Here is a 7,500-nt window from a genome sequence, read left to right as displayed (position 1 = left end):
TGTATTTCTCACTGTCAGCCGAGTGGATCTTTGTCCGAAAGTAATCGAATCGCCTGACGATAGCGTGCACCATCTTCTCAAGAGTGCTATGCAAGTCTAAAATACAGAAGTTTTCTTTTGGGGAGAATTGAATAAGTTCATGATTGCTGGATGTTTTCTGCTTCCCACTTCTTCGATGCGCCGTCTCAAAGTCAAGATTTGCTCCTCTCAAAAGAACTTGCAGTCAGTCAGTTTTAAAGTTATTGTATGCTGTGAATATCTTTCTTCATGCTACGAATACACGAGCATCTGAGGACCTCACTTTCGTATTCATCCTCAGTAACCTCTCACGATAAGCCTCAGCTGCCTTTCCGTTTTCCCTGTTAAAAGTTTGGTGTCGGTCAATTGCTATCTCTCTTCCATTCAACTGGAAATTTTGACGTATTCCTGATGTACACACTTTTTTATAGCTCCAGCTTTCACCAAAATGTTCCCAGTTGTACTTCAATCTTTTGATGGTCTCTTTTCTCTTAACTCTCAGACTGATTCTCACTCTTCTTATAACAACTCGGTGATCTGAACCAAGCATAGCAAAAATATGGTAGACTTATTAGATGACAGTGCTATCCCTCTACATCTTACAAATCAGATTGAAATCAAGGGTTTTATTGGGTGTGCCCCATATCCAGATTTCACTACCCTTATTTCCAACATTATTTCTAATGCCACAGCTTTCCTAACACAGTGAGTTACCAAGAGATATACAGGCTTAAAGAGAATAAAATCGGATTGTAGAATAAAGTAAAACTACACATTAGTTCATGCCTACAAGTGTTAACTGTTCCTATGCATTTACATCGACAAGTTTTCATTCCCAGTACGAGCTCCAATGTTCTACTATACAAACATAGAACAAAGTGTCGATCAATTATTAAAATTAGTTGTAGCTAACGTTAAATAAATTATGTAAAAGTGAACTGTTGTATGAGAAGTCTAAAACCTAGTAAGATCTAGAGTTTCTCAAGAAGTGAGCAAATGGTCCATAATAAGTAGTCGGATCAAGTAGACATTTGAATTGATGAAATAAGAGAGTTTATCTTGCAAATTTGATAGTAGATATTATGTGTTTGTTAATTTAGTAGTAGCAGTAAAGTATTTCTTAATTTGAAGACTTTTACTTCGAGTATGGCTACATCTTTAAAACGTTATGAAGTGAATGAGGCCGCCTATTATTTCTTCATCTATTTCTACTACTTGTTTGATTGTTGGCAATTCTAGGTGTTTCTTGTGTATATCTAACCTTCCCCGCAAACCCTCTTACTCGAAATAATTATATAATAATCAATAAGATTTTGTTCCTAACAATGGAAGCATATTTTTTTGTCTTCCCACATAAAATCGATTACTTAGATGTAAAGACGTTGGATTAGATGAATTTCTCAGTAATTTTTCTTCCTATTTTACTATTCCATTATCCTTAATATATTTTTTATCATTTTCTATTTATCTAGTTAAAATTCTTTTAACCTTTTTGATTTGTTTTAAACATTCTTTAGAATAAAATTTCCGCAGCTTTGGCGACGATTTAAGTGGCTTTCTTCAAAATGATGTTATATATTTTTCTGTTTTACAATAAAATTATGAAAATAAAAATAGACTCATACACACAGACTTATGGCAATTTGCACGTATGTGTGTGTATTTGTCCTTATTACATTTTTATGTGCCATCAATACTTGTACTTTTTTAAATCTCACATAAGACATTCCACCCTCAAACCAAACCTACTAATATATATATACATACATACAGTCTTCATCACGGATTTTCCAATCACGATTCAAGAATTATATCTCTCTGCTTAAAGGGATCAAGTTTCATCATTCATTTATTCATTCATTCATTGATACTTGCATACTTTTCAGGCATTTAAACTTATTTGAAACAATTAAGAAGTATTTTACTATAATATCACGAAGTAAATGGCACCGAAATAGTTAATGTATGAGGAAATAGTGCATAATAGCATATTTACAATGAAAAAGGGTCATGACAACTACTACTACTACTACTACTACTACTACTAAATAATAATAATAATAATAATAATAATAATAATAATAATTAAGGCAAATAGACCAGATATAGTTGTCAAAGATCATGAAGGAAAAAAATGCCTTCTAATTGATGTTTCAATACCAGCAGATGACAACGTTTCTCTAAAAGAAATGGAAAAACTTTCAAAATACAAAGACCTGGAAATAGAGATAACTCGAATGTGGAATCTAAAAACAGAAACAATTCCTATCATAGTAGGTGCCTTAGGTATAATAAAAAAATATTCAGACAAATACATAACAAAAACACCAGGACTTACAAATATATATAACATACAGAAAATTGCACTACTGGGTACTGCACACATTCTACGCAAAACACTTTCAATACAGTAAACATAAGAGCACCACAGCAAACCACAGCACATACCCAAGGCGCACAGAGCTGCGCTCGGTAGTGAAGTGAAAGCACGTTATAAAAATAAAACTACTGAATAATAATAATAATAATAATAATCCTAGGTGTATCATTTCTATAATATACTGTTTCAGAGTACATACATGCAAGAATTTTTGTAAAACCTCCATTTTAAGACATTTTGAAATTAGAATACTTTTGCTAGAAATTGACTGCATTTATCCTTTCGGAATCTGTAATACAAATGATAATTCAGTGATATCATTCATTTTTGAAAAGCAATTGTTGTGTTCACATATTTAATACATTAAAATATATTACATGAAAATAACAATTCGGTGAGGAGAAATACAATAATACAAGAGCATGCCCAGCATTCCCTTTCGTACATGTTGCAATGACTACTACTACTACTACTACAAAAAAGCAATGATAATCCTTTCTACTAAATGCACAAGCCCTGAAATTTTGGAGGGAGGGTCAAGTCGATTATGTCGACCCCAGTACTCAACTGGTACTTAATTTATCGACCTCGAAAGGATGAAAACAAAGTCGACCTCGGCGTGCTAGCGATTCTGCCAGCTCGCCGCCTTCATAATAATATTAATCCTTTCTACTCTAGGCACAAGGCCTGAAATTTTGGGGGAGGGGACTAGTCGATTACATCGATCCAAGTGCATAACTGGTACTTAATTTATCGACCCTGAAAAGATGAAAGGCAAAGTCGACCCCGGCGGCATTTGAACTCAGAACGTGAAGACAGACGAAATACCATAGTTGCCAGCCTATTTATTACCGAGAAAGTTTTCTATTGCCACCAATAATGAAAACCATGCAGTCCTTTCCTTGTCATTCATCTATCTGGCAAATTCTTGATCACGTACAAGTGTACGAATCTGTGGTCCATGAAACACACCTGCATTGATCTTCTCGAAGAACAAAGCAGGGCGAGTAGAGACTACGAGTTGAAAGCGTTTTTAATAACAATTTTAATATATCTGTTGATAACATAAACGTCTATTTATTAATTTGAACGCAAGCGGCTGGAATGCAAAACTTCAAATTTCATGAAAACAAGAGCATTCAGATTTGAATCTGGCAAGTTAAAAATAGTAAGAATCAGTAAAAAAATATTATGCAACTGAGATTTCGAAAAAATTTATTACCCTATGTAATTTGGTGAGCGTTTCATTAGCTTGATAGTCTGAGTTGAAGTTCTTTTGTGGGCTGAAAGTTTGTGGGTGGAATAGTCAAGTCGTTAAGCCGAGACTCATTGTCTTTAAGACTAAGTCAATTTCGTATCATTTTTTTTTTTTTTGCGCCATTCATTTCGAAGCAACGGCTGAAAATATTTCCATTGTCATTGTTTTCGGTTGTATAATCAGTGAATTATATTGTAAATCATCAAGTCATTCTTTAGTCGATATTCGACTGAAGAGGTCTATTATGACTGAATCATATCCAAAGTTTTCACCATAGCTCTTGATTAGACTACCGATGTATACCTCCAATTAATTCTTGTTCTACTGAAATTTTGCGACTTCTCTCATGCGTAATTTTCGTTAACGCTAAGGACTTTTCTTCTCATGCCGGAGTTAATTTCAAATGCTTAAAAATGATTTTCAGCTCCCCCACCTCAATTACGGTAGCATACACTTAACGAAATAAAATTCAGCTTCACTTCTGGTTCAACAACAGCTTACTGGAGAAGAAAAAACAAAGGCACTGACATATATCACTAGTTTGATTGTTGTAGAAATTACCACTTATAACTGATCTTTACGCTTTTCTTTCACGACATGTAAAATCTCGTGAAAGTTCGAAGCTGTCTGAAACCAAAGCATTACTCGCAAATAACGAGTGCGAATCCAACTTGCAGCTAAGTTTTTGTTGTTTAGCTCCAAAGTAGCATTCATTGAGCAGGTCTATGTTTAGTGGTGTACCGTGCAAGAGGATGCCATATCTTTTAATGCTTAAATGAACTAAGTTAATATCATGCGGAAACAATTATTCTTCAGCTCTAACCAACAAATATCAAACTTAAAAAAAGGATTTTCCATTTTCTAAGACCGCAGAGGAAAAGTAGATGAGACGGCTATGTAGAAACCCCATCTTTGGTTCATATAACAGTTGGTGTTTAGCTGAGATAGGCTAATAGTTAACTGTAACCGTCCCAGAAACAGCGTAGCTAGAATTACATTAAAGGTGATTTGACATCTATTTCTAGTAGGCTAAGCGAAGAATTGGAGGTGCAGTCATTTGTTATATTTTACAAGAAGAAACCTACTAATATTGCTTTTTATTTCTTTTCTTAATTTCAGAACTGTCCAGAAGGGGTAAGTAAAAATATATTTCTTCACTTCTTTCAGATATCTTTTATAGTTTTGTAATAATTCTACTTCCTCCTACTTTTTATTTCTCTTTAGCTCTAATCCTTTTCTTCACACACACACACACACCACATCACTGTATCGACCAGACGCAGACTGATGTCATACATCACTGGGTCATAACGTGCTTGCAGTTCTTTCTTGACTGCATCTTTCTTGATTGCATCTTGGGCCCAAATTATTTAATTAAATAGGCTTTCCATCTTCGTGGAGGCCTTCCGAGTAATCTTTTCTGATCTCATGGATACCACTCGACAACTATAGGGGTTCGTCTGTTGTCTGTGAATCATATAATTTTAACAGGTGTAAAATTATTTGTTGCATTGTATTTGTGTCGATATCCTTCCGTAGCTCAGCCTTCTAATGTGTTAGTGTGTCCGTTATTAATAAGTATCTTTTATTGAGTGGATTTCTTGATCTAGTATTTCGTTTGGGGAAAAACTTTTAAACAGAATGTTTCTACTGACACTTTATAAGTGTGGACGTTTGGCGACTCACTGTAAATATGTACATCGTAACAAATGCATCAACTCTACTCAAGTTACAATGTAGCATAGTATTGTAAATATTCAACCCATAATACAGTTCAAGTCATACTAGAAGTAAACCCGTTCTGTCATGCGAACAGTTGTGTTTTTCGCTCGTTTAACTGAGAATGGATAGAGGAAATAAGCAGCCAATTAGTGAATCTGTAATTCAGAGAGAGAGAGAGAATTCTTTTGAAAACAGGTCAAATTGCAATAAAGGCACTTTTCTTGTAAACACTTCATTTTACACGACGTTCTGAATTTTGAACAGAATTGTAGAGTTCAGCTTCAATTAATAACTTTTATTTTTTTCAATTATTTTCTTTTCTTGAATTTCCGTTGTCGTTGTGCAAAATCAAAAAAGCCTTGCAACACCTCATTGTAGAATCCTTGTATGAAAGGAAACTGAAGAGATGCTTCCACATTTGAATAGATGTTCAGTATCTAACCTTTATAACGATGTTTTGTTTAGTTGTTGACAACAGAAATTAAATCAGAAATCATCTTTTAGCGATTGCTGTCAAATTGATTGTGTTTTTATGAAACATTCGTTTTTATTTCTTCAAATTGTTTCATCAAACATGTTATGCTACTTAAACTTAAAAGATTATTAGAGATTCCATGGTTCCTCTTGTAAAAACGTATTCTTGCTGTGGTACTTTTCGTCCATTACACCAACAGAATTTCTATAGCAGCCAAGAGAACCTCTATCCGGTCGCTCGTTCTACTAGAAATAGTAGCCAAATTTCCATTTAGCAACATGTCGGTAAACGTACGAGATTATCACAGCCGTAGCGATTTTGCTCATATATCTGCTTAATCAGGTTTGAATTAATGCACTAATGACCAAAATATTCAAAGCGTTCTTTTCAAAGATGGTTGATTGTGTAATAAGGGAGAATCGTCTATTATTTCTGGTTGGTTAAGCAACCAATTAGAAGCTTCTTTGTTTCTTCGTGTATGTAGTACATATATATGAATGCGTGTACGTCTGTATATACGTGCATATTCGTCTTTTTGTGTATGTTGTAGCTTATTTCTCAAATTTCCCCACAATCAACAAAGAACTGGTAGAAATGAGGCCCTTACACTAAAATTTGGATATCAGCTGGGTAGACATGTATGTATGTATGTATGTATGTATGTATGTATGAATGTATGTTCCTTTAATTCCTACATATGTTTCAAAATATATGTGCACTCTACTCCAAAGAAGTAAGAGGTGCTGGAATTGCACATAGATTCATCGTCAGTGAACCAACATACAAAAAGTAAGACAAGTGCTAAATGCTAAGGTTGCGTACGTGTTATAACATTATAAATGACCGTTAGGAGCAAGAACGCTGGTTTACAGGGAGCTATTAAGGGAGAGAGGCTTTGAACGCTATACTAAAAATTTAAATTAGACGAAGGGAAAATGGATCGGAGTTAAATCCAGAAATCTAAAGTTAAAAAAAGGCCAAACTAAAAACCAGAAAAGGTGGAAGGGAGAGAATCCAATGAATTATTATATTTTATAACTCCGTATGTAAACAATCTCAGTTTGTTTACTACTCAGCACCTTCTCACGAAACCCTAGTCACCCAAGAATGGTTGTCAGACAATCTTTACCTTTATGTAACACCCAATATGTGATCTCCAAACTCTCCAGATTTGAACCCCATGGACTACTGCGTGTGGAGCACTGTTGAAAGGGAGACTAATCGCCATCCTCATAATACTATAGCTTCACACCGCCATTGTCCAGGTGATGTCCGAAATTAATAAGGACCATATAGTGTCAGCATTCCTGCGGTTTCGGTCCCGCATTGAAGTAGTCATCAAGGCCAAAGGCGGTTTCATAGAATAATTTGCTTTAAAAAAAATCATTATCAAGACTAATTGCACAAATGTTTATTCAAATATATATTTATTTATGCAGAAATATGATTGTTTTATTGTATGCCAAAATGTCCTCAAATACCCCTAACACCCTATATATATATATATGTTTCCCAGCCACGTAGTTCCGGGTTCAGTCCCACTGCGTGGCACTTTGGGCAAGTGTCTTCTACAATAGCCTCGGGTCACCCAAAGCCTTGTGAGTGGATTTAGTCGACGGAAACTGAAAGAAGCCTGTCGTGTATATA

Source organism: Octopus bimaculoides, chromosome 15 (assembly GCF_001194135.2).
Source record: "Octopus bimaculoides isolate UCB-OBI-ISO-001 chromosome 15, ASM119413v2, whole genome shotgun sequence".
Classification (NCBI taxonomy): Eukaryota; Metazoa; Mollusca; class Cephalopoda; order Octopoda; family Octopodidae; genus Octopus; species Octopus bimaculoides.
Note: the sequence above shows the minus strand (reverse complement) of the source record.